The 14793-nt window shown below is 44.0% G+C and overlaps 18 non-coding genes and 2 pseudogenes across 18 annotated transcripts; all 20 read right to left on the bottom strand.

Moving 5' to 3' along the window:
- Window positions 1–138: 138 nt before the first annotated feature.
- LOC130395415 (5S ribosomal RNA) lies at window positions 139–257 on the bottom strand. Its single transcript, XR_008898473.1, has one exon. It is a non-coding gene; the product is annotated as a 5S ribosomal RNA (ribosomal RNA).
- Window positions 258–786: 529 nt separating this feature from the next.
- Window positions 787–905, bottom strand: LOC130394944 (5S ribosomal RNA). Its single transcript, XR_008898054.1, has one exon. It is a non-coding gene; the product is annotated as a 5S ribosomal RNA (ribosomal RNA).
- Window positions 906–1424: 519 nt separating this feature from the next.
- LOC130396096 (5S ribosomal RNA) lies at window positions 1425–1555 on the bottom strand (annotated as a pseudogene).
- Window positions 1556–2407: 852 nt separating this feature from the next.
- Window positions 2408–2526, bottom strand: LOC130396613 (5S ribosomal RNA). Its single transcript, XR_008899239.1, has one exon. It is a non-coding gene; the product is annotated as a 5S ribosomal RNA (ribosomal RNA).
- A 529-nt stretch (window positions 2527–3055) lies between these two features.
- LOC130394953 (5S ribosomal RNA) lies at window positions 3056–3174 on the bottom strand. Its single transcript, XR_008898062.1, has one exon. It is a non-coding gene; the product is annotated as a 5S ribosomal RNA (ribosomal RNA).
- Window positions 3175–3703: 529 nt separating this feature from the next.
- LOC130399978 (5S ribosomal RNA) lies at window positions 3704–3822 on the bottom strand. The gene has a single exon (XR_008902467.1). It is a non-coding gene; the product is annotated as a 5S ribosomal RNA (ribosomal RNA).
- A 529-nt stretch (window positions 3823–4351) lies between these two features.
- On the bottom strand, window positions 4352–4470 carry LOC130400203 (5S ribosomal RNA). The gene has a single exon (XR_008902679.1). It is a non-coding gene; the product is annotated as a 5S ribosomal RNA (ribosomal RNA).
- Window positions 4471–5122: 652 nt separating this feature from the next.
- Window positions 5123–5242, bottom strand: LOC130395790 (5S ribosomal RNA). The gene has a single exon (XR_008898804.1). It is a non-coding gene; the product is annotated as a 5S ribosomal RNA (ribosomal RNA).
- A 529-nt stretch (window positions 5243–5771) lies between these two features.
- Window positions 5772–5890, bottom strand: LOC130398152 (5S ribosomal RNA). The gene has a single exon (XR_008900734.1). It is a non-coding gene; the product is annotated as a 5S ribosomal RNA (ribosomal RNA).
- Window positions 5891–6419: 529 nt separating this feature from the next.
- Window positions 6420–6538, bottom strand: LOC130394785 (5S ribosomal RNA). The gene has a single exon (XR_008897909.1). It is a non-coding gene; the product is annotated as a 5S ribosomal RNA (ribosomal RNA).
- Window positions 6539–7057: 519 nt separating this feature from the next.
- On the bottom strand, window positions 7058–7176 carry LOC130394695 (5S ribosomal RNA). Its single transcript, XR_008897828.1, has one exon. It is a non-coding gene; the product is annotated as a 5S ribosomal RNA (ribosomal RNA).
- Window positions 7177–7695: 519 nt separating this feature from the next.
- LOC130399721 (5S ribosomal RNA) lies at window positions 7696–7814 on the bottom strand. The gene has a single exon (XR_008902222.1). It is a non-coding gene; the product is annotated as a 5S ribosomal RNA (ribosomal RNA).
- Window positions 7815–8333: 519 nt separating this feature from the next.
- LOC130400138 (5S ribosomal RNA) lies at window positions 8334–8452 on the bottom strand. The gene has a single exon (XR_008902616.1). It is a non-coding gene; the product is annotated as a 5S ribosomal RNA (ribosomal RNA).
- A 519-nt stretch (window positions 8453–8971) lies between these two features.
- Window positions 8972–9102, bottom strand: LOC130396095 (5S ribosomal RNA; annotated as a pseudogene).
- An 852-nt stretch (window positions 9103–9954) lies between these two features.
- LOC130396601 (5S ribosomal RNA) lies at window positions 9955–10073 on the bottom strand. The gene has a single exon (XR_008899228.1). It is a non-coding gene; the product is annotated as a 5S ribosomal RNA (ribosomal RNA).
- A 529-nt stretch (window positions 10074–10602) lies between these two features.
- LOC130394721 (5S ribosomal RNA) lies at window positions 10603–10721 on the bottom strand. The gene has a single exon (XR_008897852.1). It is a non-coding gene; the product is annotated as a 5S ribosomal RNA (ribosomal RNA).
- A 517-nt stretch (window positions 10722–11238) lies between these two features.
- Window positions 11239–11357, bottom strand: LOC130394975 (5S ribosomal RNA). The gene has a single exon (XR_008898082.1). It is a non-coding gene; the product is annotated as a 5S ribosomal RNA (ribosomal RNA).
- Window positions 11358–11886: 529 nt separating this feature from the next.
- LOC130400886 (5S ribosomal RNA) lies at window positions 11887–12005 on the bottom strand. Its single transcript, XR_008903356.1, has one exon. It is a non-coding gene; the product is annotated as a 5S ribosomal RNA (ribosomal RNA).
- A 529-nt stretch (window positions 12006–12534) lies between these two features.
- LOC130400961 (5S ribosomal RNA) lies at window positions 12535–12653 on the bottom strand. Its single transcript, XR_008903427.1, has one exon. It is a non-coding gene; the product is annotated as a 5S ribosomal RNA (ribosomal RNA).
- A 1925-nt stretch (window positions 12654–14578) lies between these two features.
- LOC130400592 (5S ribosomal RNA) lies at window positions 14579–14697 on the bottom strand. The gene has a single exon (XR_008903070.1). It is a non-coding gene; the product is annotated as a 5S ribosomal RNA (ribosomal RNA).
- Between the last annotated feature and the right edge of the window lie 96 nt (window positions 14698–14793).

The following is a 14793-nucleotide window of genomic DNA, read 5'->3' as shown; positions in this document are numbered from 1 at the left end:
TTTCACAAAAATAGTTTTGAGAGACGTCGTCAGTTTTTGTATGTTGCTTAAATCCTCCAAAGCGGTTGGCAGTAAACATCAGGTCACGGTACGCCACGGTAGGCCACGGAGGCAATGAGCTCGAGTTGAAAAAGAAAAAGCTTACAGCACCTGGTATTCCAAGGCGGTCTCCCATCCAAGTACTAACCAGGCCCGACCCTGCTTAGCTTCCTATATCAGACGAGATCGGGCGTGTTCAGGGTGGTATGGCCGTAAGCAATTAGTGCAGGCGCAAAACCAGGTTTTATACAGTAGCACATAAGGAGTGAGAAAGCTGCTGAGGCTTGACGTTACACTTTTACAAAAACAATCATTAGTTAGATATAAACGGCAGTAATTGATTCAGTAGGACTCCTTATCCATGTAAACGATCATTGTGACATCTGAATTCATTAATTATCTGAAATACATTGCGTGTGCGTGTGATGTTAAATGTTTGAACCAAGGTTAACGGTTAAAGTGTCAGAGAATGGGTGGTGATTTTTTGATGTCCTCCCATGATCTGAAGTGAGCGTGCGTGTTTGTGTTGGTGAAAGTTTAAGAAATGTACAACTGTCGTTTCAGCTCTCTGGTGCTCCCTACTGGCAGTATCACTATACTGTCCTCATGTTTCACAAAAATAGTTTTGAGAGACGTTGTCAGTTTTTGTATGTTGCTAAAATCCTCCAAAGCGGTTGGCAGTAAACATCAGGTCACGGTACGCCACGGTAGGCCACGGAGGCAATGAGCTCGAGTTGAAAAAGAAAAAGCTTACAGCACCTGGTATTCCCAGGCGGTCTCCCATCCAAGTACTAACCAGGCCCGACCCTGCTTAGCTTCCTATATCAGACGAGATCGGGCGTGTTCAGGGTGGTATGGCCGTAAGCAATTAGTGTAGGCGCAAAACCAGGTTTTATACAGTAGCACATAAGGAGTGAGAAAGCTGCTGAGGCTCGACTTTACACTCTTACAAAAACAATCATTAGTTAGATATAAACGGCAGTAATTGATTCAGTAGGACTCCTTATCCATGTAAACGATCATTGTGACATCTGAATTCATTAATTATCTGAAAAACACTGCGTGTGCGTGTGATGTTAAATGTTTGAACCAAGGTTAACGGTTAAAGTGTCAGAGAATGGGTGGTGATTTTTTGACGTCCTCCCATGATCTGAAGTGAGCGTGCGTGTTTGTGTTGGTGAAAGTTTAAGAAATGTACAACTGTCGTTTCAGCTCTCTGGTGCTCCCTGCTGGCAGTATCACTATACTGTCCTCATGTTTCACAAAAATAGTTTTGAGAGACGTTGTCAGTTTTTGTATGTTGCTAAAATCCTCCAAAGCGGTTGGCAGTAAACATCAGGTCACGGTACGCCACGGAGTCAATGAGCTCGAGTTGAAAAAGAAAAAGCTTTCAACACATGGTATTCCCAGGCGGTCTCCCAGGCGGTCTCCCATCCATGTACTAACCAGGCCCGACCCTGCTTAGCTTCCGAGATCAGACGAGATCGGGAGTATTCAGGGTGGTATGGCCGAAAGCAATTAGTGCAGGCGCAAAACCAGGTTTTATACAGTAGCACGTAAGGAGTGAGAAAGCTGCTGAGGCTCGACGTTACACTTTTACAAAAACAATCATTAGTTAGATATAAACGGCAGTAATTGATTCAGTAGGACTCCTTATCCATGTAAACGATCATTGTGACATCTGAATTCATTAATTATCTGAAATACACTGCGTGTGCGTGTGATGTTAAATGTTTGAACCAAGGTTAACGGTTAAAGTGTCAGAGAATGGGTGGTGATTTTTTGACGTCCTCCCATGATCTGAAGTGAGCGTGCGTGTTTGTGTTGGTGAAAGTTTAAGAAATGTACAATGTACAAGAATGGGTGGTGATTTTAGCACATAAGGAGTGAGAAAGCTGCTGAGGCTCGACGTTACACTTTTACAAAAACAATCATCAGTTAGATATAAACGGCAGTAATTGATTCAGTAGGACTCCTTATCCATGTAAACGATCATTGTGACATCTGAATTCATTAATTATCTGAAATACACCGCGTGTGCGTGTGATGTTAAATGTTTGAACCAAGGTTAACGGTTAAAGTGTCAGAGAATGGGTGGTGATTTTTTGACGTCCTCCCATGATCTGAAGTGAGCGTGCGTGTTTGTGTTGGTGAAAGTTTAAGAAATGTACAACTGTCGGTTCAGCTCTCTGGTGCTCCCTGCTGGCAGTATCACTATACTGTCCTCATGTTTCACAAAAATTGTTTTGAGAGACGTTGTCAGTTTTTGTATGTTGCTTAAATCCTCCAAAGCGGTTGGCAGTAAACATCAGGTCACGGTACGCCACGGTAGGTCACGGAGTCAATGAGCTCGAGTTGGAAAAGAAAAAGCTTACAGCACCTGGTATTCCCAGGCGGTCTCCCATCCAAGTACTAACCAGGCCCGACCCTGCTTAGCTTCCGAGATCAGACGAGATCGGGAGTATTCAGGGTGGTATGGCCGTAAGCAATTAGTACAGGCGCAAAACCAGGGTTTATACAGTAGCACATAAGGAGTGAGAAAGCTGCTGAGGCTCGACGTTACACTTTTACAAAAACAATCATTAGTTAGATATAAACGGCAGTAATTGATTCAGTAGGACTCCTTATCCATGTAAACGATCATTGTGACACCTAAATTCATCAATTATCTGAAATACACTGCGTGTGCGTGTGATGTTAAATGTTTGAACCAAGGTTAACGGTTAAAGTGTCAGAGAATGGGTGGTGATTTTTTGACGTCCTCCCATGATCTGAAGTGAGCGTGCGTGTTTGTGTTGGTGAAAGTTTAAGAAATGTACAACTGTCGTTTCAGCTCTCTGGTGCTCCCTACTGGCAGTATCACTATACTGTCCTCATGTTTCACAAAAATAGTTTTGAGAGACGTTGTCAGTTTTTGTATGTTGCTAAAATCCTCCAAAGCGGTTGGCAGTAAACATCAGGTCACGGTACGCCACGGTAGGCCACGGAGGCAATGAGCTCGAGTTGAAAAAGAAATAGCTTACAGCACCTGGTATTCCCAGGCGGTCTCCCATCCAAGTACTATCCAGGCGCGACCCTGCTTAGCTTCCGAGATCAGACGAGATCGGGCGTGTTCAGTGTGGTATGGCCGTAAGCAATTAGTGCAAGCGCAAAACCAGGTTTTATACAGTAGCACATAAGGAGTGAGAAAGCTGCTGAGGCTTGACGTTACACTTTTACAAAAACAATCATTAGTTAGATATAAACGGCAGTAATTGATTCAGTAGGACTCCTTATCCATGTAAACGATCATTGTGACATCTGAATTCATTAATTATCTGAAATACATTGCGTGTGCGTGTGATGTTAAATGTTTGAACCAAGGTTAACGGTTAAAGTGTCAGAGAATGGGTGGTGATTTTTTGATGTCCTCCCATGATCTGAAGTGAGCGTGCGTGTTTGCGTTGGTGAAAGTTTAAGAAATGTACAACTGTCGGTTCAGCTCTCTGGTGCTCCCTGCTGGCAGTATCACTATACTGTCCTCATGTTTCACAAAAATAGTTTTGAGAGACGTTGTCAGTTTTTGTATGTTGCTTAAATCCTCCAAAGCGGTTGGCAGTAAACATCAGGTCACGGTACGCCACGGTAGGCCACGGAGTCAATGAGCTCGAGTTGAAAAAGAAAAAGCTTACAGCACCTGGTATTCCCAGGCGGTCTCCCATCCAAGTACTAACCAGGCCCGACCCTGCTTAGCTTCCGAGATCAGACGAGATCAGGCGTGTTCAGGGTGGTATGGCCGTAAGCAATTAGTGCAGGCGCAAAACCAGGTTTTATACAGTAGCACATAAGGAGTGAGAAAGCTGCTGAGGCTCGACGTTACACTTTTACAAAAACAATCATTAGTTAGATATAAACAGCAGTAATTGATTCAGTAGGACTCCTTATCCATGTAAACGATCATTGTGACATCTGAATTCATTAATTATCTGAAATACACTGCGTGAGCGTGTGATGTTAAATGTTTGAACCAAGGTTAACGGTTAAAGTGTCAGAGAATGGGTGGTGATTTTTTGACGTCCTCCCATGATCTGAAGTGAGCATGCGTGTTTGTGTTGGTGAAAGTTTAAGAAATGTACAACTGTCGGTTCAGCTCTCTGGTGCTCCCTGCTGGCAGTATCACTATACTGTCCTCATGTTTCACAAAAATAGTTTTGAGAGACGTTGTCAGTTTTTGTATGTTGCTTAAATCCTCCAAAGCGGTTGGCAGTAAACATCAGGTCACGGTACGCCACGGTAGGCCACGGAGTCAATGAGCTCGAGTTGAAAAAGAAAATGCTTACAGCACCTGGTATTCCCAGGCGGTCTCCCATCCAAGTACTAACCAGGCCCGACCCTGCTTAGCTTCCGAGATCAGACGAGATCAGGCGTGTTCAGGGTGGTATGGCCGTAAGCAATTAGTGCAGGCGCAAAACCAGGTTTTATACAGTAGCACATAAGGAGTGAGAAAGCTGCTGAGGCTCGACGTTACACTTTTACAAAAACAATCATTAGTTAGATATAAACGGCAGTAATTGATTCAGTAGGACTCCTTATCCATGTAAACGATCATTGTGACATCTGAATTCATTAATTATCTGAAATACACTGCGTGTGCGTGTGATGTTAAATGTTTGAACCAAGGTTAACGGTTAAAGTGTCAGAGAATGGGTGGTGATTTTTTGACGTCCTCCCATGATCTGAAGTGAGCGTGCGTGTTTGTGTTGGTGAAAGTTTAAGAAATGTACAACTGTCGTTTCAGCTCTCTGGTGTTCCCTGCTGGCAGTATCACTATACTGTCCTCATGTTTCACAAAAATAGTTTTGAGAGACGTTGTCAGTTTTTGTATGTTGCTTAAATCCTCCAAAGCGGTTGGCAGTAAACATCAGGTCACGGTACGCAACGGAGTCAATGAGCTCGAGTTGAAAAAGAAAAAGCTTACAGCACCTGGTAATCCCAGGCGGTCTCCCATCCAAGTACTAACTAGGCCCAACCCTGCTTAGCTTCCGAGATCAGACGAGAACGGGCGTGTTTTTTTTTTTTTTTTCTTTTTGGTGACACCCGTCACTACTTACAGCAACCTGGGCTTCTGAGGAGGTCTCCCATCCAAGTACTAACCAGGCCCGACCCTGCTTAGTTTCCGCGATCAGACGAGATCGGGCGTGTTCAGGGTGGTATGGCCGTAAGCAATTCGTGCAGGCGCAAAACCAGGTTTTATACAGTAGCACATAAGGAGTGAGAAAGCTGCTGAGGCTCGACGTTACACTTTTACAAAAACAATCATTAGTTAGATATAAACGGCAGTAATTGATTCAGTAGAACTCCTTATCCATGTAAACGATCATTGTGACATCTGAATTCATTAATTATCTGAAATACACTGCGTGTGCGTGTGATGTTAAATGTTTGAACCAAGGTTAACGGTTAAAGTGTCAGAGAATGGGTGGTGATTTTTTGACGTCCTCCCATGATCTGAAGTGAGCGTGCGTGTTTGTGTTGGTGAAAGTTTAAGAAATGTACAACTGTCGGTTCAGCTCTCTGGTGCTCCCTGCTGGCAGTATCACTATACTGTCCTCATGTTTCACAAAAATAGTTTTGAGAGACGTTGTCAGTTTTTGTATGTTGCTTAAATCCTCCAAAGCGGTTGGCAGTAAACATCAGGTCACGGTACGCCACGGTAGGCCACGGAGTCAATGAGCTCGAGTTGAAAAAGAAAAAGCTTACAGCACCTGGTATTCCCAGGCGGTCTCCCATCCAAGTACTAACCAGGCCCGACCCTGCTTAGCTTCCGAGATCAGACGAGATCGGGCGTGTTCAGGGTGGTATGGCCGTAAGCAAATAGTGTAGGCGCAAAACCAGGTTTTATACAGTAGCACATAAGGAGTGAGAAAGCTGCTGAGGCTCGACGTTACACTTTTACAAAAACAATCATTAGTTAGATATAAACGGCAGTAATTGATTCAGTAGGACTCCATATCCATGTAAACGATCATTGTGACATCTGAATTCATTAATTATCTGAAATACACTGCGTGTGCGTGTGATGTTAAATGTTTGAACCAAGGTTAACGGTTAAAGTGTCAGAGAATGGGTGGTGATTTTTTGACGTCCTCCCATGATCTGAAGTGAGCGTGCGTGTTTGTGTTGGTGAAAGTTTAAGAAATGTACAACTGTCGTTTCAGCTCTCTGGTGTTCCCTGCTGGCAGTATCACTATACTGTCCTCATGTTTCACAAAAATAGTTTTGAGAGACGTTGTCAGTTTTTGTATGTTGCTTAAATCCTCCAAAGCGGTTGGCAGTAAACATCAGGTCACGGTACGCCACGGTAGGCCACGGAGGCAATAAGCTCGAGTTGAAAAAGAAAAAGCTTACAGCTCCTGGTATTCCCAGGCGGTCTCCCATCAAAGTACTAACCAGGCCCGACCCTGCTTAGCTTCCGAAATCAGACGAGATCGGGCGTGTTCAGGGTGGAATGGCCGTAAGCAATTAGTGCAGGCGCAAAACCAGGTTTTATACAGTAGCACATAAGGAGTGAGAAAGCTGCTGAGGCTCGACATTACACTTTTACAAAAACAATCATTAGTTAGATATAAACGGCAGTAATTGATTCAGTAGGACTCCTTATCCATGTAAACGATCATTGTGACATCTGAATTCATTAATTATCTGAAATACACTGCGTGTGCGTGTGACGTTAAATGTTTGAACCAAGGTTAACGGTTAAAGTGTCAGAGAATGGGTGGTGATTTTTTGACGTCCTCCCATGATCTGAAGTGAGCGTGCGTGTTTGTGTTGGTGAAAGTTTAAGAAATGTACAACTGTCGGTTCAGCTCTCTGGTGCTCCCTGCTGGCAGTATCACTATACTGTCCTCATGTTTCACAAAAATAGTTTTGAGAGACGTTGTCAGTTTTTGTATGTTGCTTAAATCCTCCAATGCGGTTGGCAGTAAACATCAGGTCACGGTACGCCACGGAGTCAATGAGCTCGAGTTGAAAAAGAAAAAGCTTACAGCACCTGGTATTCCCAGGCGGTCCCCCATCCAAGTACTAACCAGGCCCGACCCTGCTTATTTTCCGAGATCAGACGAGATCGGGCGTGTTCAGGGTGGTATGGCCGTGAGCAAATAGTGCAGGCGCAAAACCAGGTTTTATACAGTAGCACATAAGGAGTGAGAAAGCTGCTGAGGCTCGACGTTACACTCATACAAAAACAATCATTAGTTAGATATAAACGGCAGTAATTGATTCAGTAGAACTCCTTATCCATGTAAACGATCATTGTGACATCTGAATTCATTAATTATCTGAAATACACTGCGTGTGCGTGTGATGTTAAATGTTTGAACCAAGGTTAACGGTTAAAGTGTCAGAGAATGGGTGGTGATTTTTTGACGTCCTCCCATGATCTGAAGTGAGCGTGCGTGTTTGTGTTGGTGAAAGTTTAAGAAATGTACAACTGTCGGTTCAGCTCTCTGGTGCTCCCTGCTGGCAGTATCACTATACTGTCCTCATGTTTCACAAAAATAGTTTTGAGAGACGTTGTCAGTTGCTTAAATCCTCCAAAGCGGTTGGCAGTAAACATCAGGTCACGGTACACCACGGTAGGCCACGGAGGCAACGAGCTCGAGTTGAAAAAGAAATCGCTTACAGCACCTGGTATTCCCAGGCGGTCTCCCATCCAAGTACTAACCAGGCCCGACCCTGCTTAGCTTCCGAGATCAGACGAGATCGGGCGTGTTCAGGGTGGTATGGCCGTAAGCAATTAGTGCAGGCGCAAAACCAGGTTTTATACAGTAGCACATAAGGAGTGCGAAAGCTGCTGAGGCTCGACGTTACACTTTTACAAAAACAATCATTAGTTCGATATAAACGGCAGTAATTGATTCAGTAGGACTCCTTATCCATGTAAACGATCATTGTGACATCTGAATTCATTAATTATCTGAAATACACTGCGTGTGCGTGTGATGTTAAATGTTTGAACCAAGGTTAACGGTTAAAGTGTCAGAGAATGGGTGGTGATTTTTTGACGTCCTCCCATGATCTGAAGTGAGCGTGCGTGTTTGTGTTGGTGAAAGTTTAAGAAATGTACAACTGTCGGTTCAGCTCTCTGGTGGTCCCTGCTGGCAGTATCACTATACTGTCCTCATGTTTCACAAAAATAGTTTTGAGAGACGTTGTCAGTTTTTGTATGTTGCTTAAATCCTCCAAAGCGGTTGGCAGTAAACATCAGGTCACGGTACGCCACGGAGTCAATGAGCTCGAGTTGAAAAAGAAATAGCTTACAGCACCTGGTATTCCCAGGCGGTCTCCCATCCAAGTACTAACCAGGCCCGACCCTGCTTAGCTTCCGAGATCAGACGAGATCGGGCGTGTTCAGGGTGGTATGGCCGAAAGCAATTAGAGCAGGCGCAAAACCAGGTTTTATACAGTAGCACATAAGGAGTGAGAAAGCTGCTGAGGCTCGACGTTACACTCTTACAAAAACAATCATTAGTTAGATATAAACGGCAGTAATTGATTCAGTAGGACTCCTTATCCATGTAAACGATCATTGTGACATCTGAATTCATTAATTATCTGAAATACACTGCGTGTGCGTGTGATGTTAAATGTTTGAACCAAGGTTAACGGTTAAAGTGTCAGAGAATGGGTGGTGATTTTTTGACGTCCTCCCATGATCTGAAGTGAGCGTGCGTGTTTGTGTTGGTGAAAGTTTAAGAAATGTACAACTGTCGGTTCAGCTCTCTGGTGCTCCCTGCTGGCAGTATCACTATACTGTCCTCATGTTTCACAAAAATAGTTTTGAGAGACGTTGTCAGTTTTTGTATGTTGCTTAAATCCTCCAAAGCGGTTGGCAGTAAACATCAGGTCACGGTACGCCACGGAGTCAATGAGCTCGAGTTGAAAAAGAAAAAGCTTTCAACACATGGTATTCCCAGGCGGTCTCCCAGGCGGTCTCCCATCCATGTACTAACCAGGCCCGACCCTGCTTAGCTTCCGAGATCAGACGAGATCGGGAGTATTCAGGGTGGTATGGCCGAAAGCAATTAGTGCAGGCGCAAAACCAGGTTTTATACAGTAGCACGTAAGGAGTGAGAAAGCTGCTGAGGCTCGACGTTACACTTTTACAAAAACAATCATTAGTTAGATATAAACGGCAGTAATTGATTCAGTAGGACTCCTTATCCATGTAAACGATCATTGTGACATCTGAATTCATTAATTATCTGAAATACACTGCGTGTGCGTGTGATGTTAAATGTTTGAACCAAGGTTAACGGTTAAAGTGTCAGAGAATGGGTGGTGATTTTTTGACGTCCTCCCATGATCTGAAGTGAGCGTGCGTGTTTGTGTTGGTGAAAGTTTAAGAAATGTACAATGTACAAGAATGGGTGGTGATTTTAGCACATAAGGAGTGAGAAAGCTGCTGAGGCTCGACGTTACACTTTTACAAAAACAATCATTAGTTAGATATAAACGGCAGTAATTGATTCAGTAGGACTCCTTATCCATGTAAACGATCATTGTGACATCTGAATTCATTAATTATCTGAAATACACCGCGTGTGCGTGTGATGTTAAATGTTTGAACCAAGGTTAACGGTTAAAGTGTCAGAGAATGGGTGGTGATTTTTTGACGTCCTCCCATGATCTGAAGTGAGCGTGCGTGTTTGTGTTGGTGAAAGTTTAAGAAATGTACAACTGTCGGTTCAGCTCTCTGGTGCTCCCTGCTGGCAGTATCACTATACTGTCCTCATGTTTCACAAAAATTGTTTTGAGAGACGTTGTCAGTTTTTGTATGTTGCTTAAATCCTCCAAAGCGGTTGGCAGTAAACATCAGGTCACGGTACGCCACGGTAGGTCACGGAGTCAATGAGCTCGAGTTGGAAAAGAAAAAGCTTACAGCACCTGGTATTCCCAGGCGGTCTCCCATCCAAGTACTAACCAGGCCCGACCCTGCTTAGCTTCCGAGATCAGACGAGATCGGGAGTATTCAGGGTGGTATGGCCGTAAGCAATTAGTACAGGCGCAAAACCAGGGTTTATACAGTAGCACATAAGGAGTGAGAAAGCTGCTGAGGCTCGACGTTACACTTTTACAAAAACAATCATTAGTTAGATATAAACGGCAGTAATTGATTCAGTAGGACTCCTTATCCATGTAAACGATCATTGTGACACCTGAATTCATTAATTATCTGAAATACACTGCGTGTGCGTGTGATGTTAAATGTTTGAACCAAGGTTAACGGTTAAAGTGTCAGAGAATGGGTGGTGATTTTTTGACGTCCTCCCATGATCTGAAGTGAGCGTGCGTGTTTGTGTTGGTGAAAGTTTAAGAAATGTACAACTGTCGGTTCAGCTCTCTGGTGCTCCCTGCTGGCAGTATCACTATATTGTCCTCATGTTTCACAAAAATAGTTTTGAGAGACGTTGTCAGTTTTTGTATGTTGCTTAAATCCTCCAAAGCGGTTGGCAGTAAACATCAGGTCACGGTACGCCACGCTAGGCCACGGAGGCAATGAGCTCAAGTTGAAAAAGAAAACGCTTACAGCACCTGGTATTCCCAGGCGGTCTCCCATCCAAGTACTAACCAGGCCCGACCCTGCTTAGCTTCCAAGATCAGACGAGATCGGGCGTGTTCAGGGTGGTATAGCCGTAATCAATTAGTACTGGCGCAAAACCAGGTTTTATACAGTAGCACATAAGGAGTGAGAAAGCTGCTGAGGCTCGACGTTACTCTTACAAAAACAATCATTAGTTAGATATAAACGGCAGTAATTGATTCAGTAGGACTCCTTATCCATGTAAACGATCATTGTGACATCTGAATTCATTAATTATCTGAAATACACCGCGTGTGCGTGTGATGTTAAATGTTTGAACCAAGGTTAACGGTTAAAGTGTCAGAGAATGGGTGGTGATTTTTTGACGTCCTCCCATGATCTGAAGTGAGCGTGCGTGTTTGTGTTGGTGAAAGTTTAAGAAATGTACAACTGTCGGTTCAGCTCTCTGGTGCTCCCTGCTGGCAGTATCACTATACTGTCCTCATGTTTCACAAAAATAGTTTTGAGAGACGTTGTCAGTTTTTGTATGTTGCTTAAATCCTCCAAAGCGGTTGGCAGTAAACATCAGGTCACGGTACGCCACGGAGTCAATGAGCTCGAGTTGAAAAAGAAATAGCTTACTGCACCTAGTTTTCCCAGGCGGTCTCCCATCCAAGTACTAACCAGGCCCGATCCTGCTTAGCTTCCGAGATCAAACGAGATCGGGTGTGTTCAGGGTGGTATGGCCGTAAGCAATTAGTGCAGGCGCAAAACCAGGTTTTATACAGTAGCACATAAGGAGTGAGAAAGCTGCTGAGGCTCGACGTTACACTTTTACAAAAACAATCATTAGTTAGATATAAACGGCAGTAATTGATTCAGTAGGACTCCTTATCCATGTAAACGATCATTGTGACATCTGAATTCATTAATTATCTGAAATACACTGCGTGTGCGTGTGATGTTAAATGTTTGAACCAAGGTTAACGGTTAAAGTGTCAGAGAATGGGTGGTGATTTTTTGACGTCCTCCCATGATCTGAAGTGAGCGTGCGTGTTTGTGTTGGTGAAAGTTTAAGAAATGTACAACTGTCCGTTCAGCTCTCTGGTGCTCCCTGCTGGCAGTATCACTATACTGTCCTCATGTTTCACAAAAATAGTTTTGAGAGACGTTGTCAGTTTTTGTATGTTGCTTAAATCCTCCAAAGCGGTTGGCAGTAAACATCAGGTCACGGTACGCCACGGTAGGCCACGGAGTCAATGAGCTCGAGTTGAAAAAGAAATAGCTTACAGCACCTGGTATTCCGAGGCGGTCTCCCATCCAAGTACTAAACAGGCCCGACCCTGCTTAGCTTCCGAGATCAGACGAGATCGGGCGTGTTCAGGGTGGTATGGCCGTAAGCAATTAGTACAGGCGCAAAACCAGGTTTTATACAGTAGCACATAAGGAGTGAGAAAGCTGCTGAGGCTCGACGTTACACTTTTACAAAAACAATCATTAGTTAGATATAAACGGCAGTAATTGATTCAGTAGGACTCCTTATCCATGTAAACGATCATTGTGACATCTGAATTCATTAATTATCTGAAATACACTGCGTGTGCGTGTGATGTTAAATGTTTGAACCAAGGTTAACGGTTAAAGTGTCAGAGAATGGGTGGTGATTTTTTGACGTCCTCCCATGATCTGAAGTGAGCGTGCGTGTTTGTGTTGGTGAAAGTTTAAGAAATGTACAACTGTCGTTTCAGCTCTCTGGTGCTCCCTGCTGGCAGTATCACTATACTGTCCTCATGTTTCACAAAAATAGTTTTGAGAGACGTTGTCAGTTTTTGTATGTTGCTTAAATCCTCCAAAGCGGTTGGCAGTAAACATCAGGTCACGGTACGCCACGGAAGGCCACGGAGGCAATGAGCTCGAGTTGAAAAAGAAAAAGCTTACAGCACCTGGTATTCCCAGGCGGTCTCCCATCCAAGTACTAACCAGGCCCGACCCTGCTTAGCTTCCAAGATCAGACGAGATCAGGCGTGTTCAGGGTGGTATGGCCGTAAGCAATTAGTGCAGGCGCAAAACCAGGTTTTATACAGTAGCACATAAGGAGTGAGAAAGCTGCTGAGGCTCGACGTTACACTTTTACAAAAACAATCATTAGTTAGATATAAACGGCAGTAATTGATTCAGTAGGACTCCTTATCCATGTAAACGATCATTGTGACATCTGAATTCATTAATTATCTGAAATACACTGCGTTTGCGTGTGATGTTAAATGTTTGAACCAAGGTTAACGGTTAAAGTGTCAGAGAATGGGTGGTGATTTTTTGACGTCCTCCCATGATCTGGGCCCCGTTTCCCGAAAGCGTCGTTAGCCTAAGTGGATCGTGAAGGGTGTCGAAAGGGCATCGTAGAGTTTTCACCGCGTTTCCCGAAAGCATCGTGGGGAACGAACGTCTTGAAAACGCTCGTAGCTAACGAGTACTCCAGGGGTGCTCGTAGGTACTCGTAGGACGCTAAGAGCATCGTCAGCTATAGCCTCAGTGGCGACACCATCGGACATTCCGTCTATTGGATGCGTTTTATTAAAACGCATTGCGCCTTTATGTTCTTAGTTTGGTAATCAATAAAGATTATTAATTAATTTATTAAGAAAGATGTTAAAATGGCCAAAATAAAACGGGACAGTCCAGAAAATGTTTGCGCAGGCAGGGCACTCAAAATGTGTGAGAGAAAGTGGGGGGATTTGTGCAGACTGACATAGGCTACTCATAAAACATAGCATAAAATAATGTAAAAAAAAATTAAATTAAATAAATTAAAAAAAATAAAAAATAACGAAATAAAAGAAATTAAAAAAAATAAAACATAAAGAAATAAAAAATATATAAAAAACAAGCAAAGGAGCAGGCAAAAGGCTGGGATATGGTGGGGATTGGTCACGTTGACGGGAATGTTTAGTGACATGAGGGAGGGTGGAGGGGGTTAAAAAAAAGTCTCAATCACTATTCGACGCGCATGAAAACCAGCCGCGTAGTTATGAGGGAGGCCGTCCTCACACCGATCTTCCTCATCGTCATCGTCCTCAACGTCCTCCGGTTCAAGCAATGCCACCCCAGCCTTAGCTGCAATGTTGTGCAACATAGCCGTCACACATATCACGGCGCATGACTTGGCCGGCGAAAACTGGAGCCCTCCGCCTGACTTGTGAAGGCATTTAAGCGCAACTTCCACCTCCCGATCGTGCGCTCAACGATGCACCGGGCCAGACGGTGGGCATCGTTGTATTCCTCATCATGGACGTCTCCCGGGTTATTCACAGGTGTGAATAGGAATTATTTCAGGGGGGAAAATGCCGTGAAACGCACAGTGCATTCAGGATTAGGACTGATATATGTCGGTTTAAGCCTAATCAATTGTGTTTTAATGTCTTTAGCATTCATATAATTGCAGTCTATTTTTTTCGTAGGCTACTCTGCTGTTGTCCTTGATGGGGATATATTTTAACCCTTTTTAACACAATTTTCCTGCGACATTCCTGCGTCTCCCCCTCACACGGAGCCCATTTCAGCACCGTGTCAGTAGACAGTTACAATCCTACGACGTCGTGAGTGCAGCGAATGCGCGTTCACGTTAAGAGGAGTTTCGGGAAACGCTCCAAAGAAATTGACGATGGATCGCAAGATCCATCGTGAGAATGATCGTACGAGCGTGGATCCATCGTTATCGGGAAACGGGGCCCTGAAGTGAGCGTGCGTGTTTGTGTTGGTGAAAGTCTAAGAAATGTACAACTGTCCGTTCAGCTCTCTGGTGCTCCCTGCTGGCAGTATCACTATACTGTCCTCATGTTTCACAAAAATAGTTTTGAGAGACGTTGTCAGTTTTTGTATGTTGCTTAAATCCTCCAAAGCGGTTGGCAGTAAACATCAGGTCACGGTACGCCACGGTAGGCCACGGAGTCAATGAGCTCGAGTTGAAAAAGAAAAAGCTTACAGCACCTGGTATTCCCAGGCGGTCTCCCACCCAAGTACTAACCAGGCCCGACCCTGCTTAGCTTCCGAGATCAGACGAGATCGGGCGTGTTCAGGGTGGTAAGACCGTAAGCAATTAGTGTAGGCGCAAAACCAGGTTTTATACAGTAGCACATAAGGAGTGAGAAAGCTGCTGAGGCTCGACGTTACACTTTTACAAAAACAATCAT

The sequence above is a fragment of the Gadus chalcogrammus genome, chromosome 12 (assembly GCF_026213295.1).
Source record: "Gadus chalcogrammus isolate NIFS_2021 chromosome 12, NIFS_Gcha_1.0, whole genome shotgun sequence".
NCBI lineage: Eukaryota > Metazoa > Chordata > Actinopteri > Gadiformes > Gadidae > Gadus > Gadus chalcogrammus.
The sequence above is the reverse complement of the archived record's forward strand: the minus strand, read 5'-3'. Positions and strand labels throughout refer to the sequence as shown.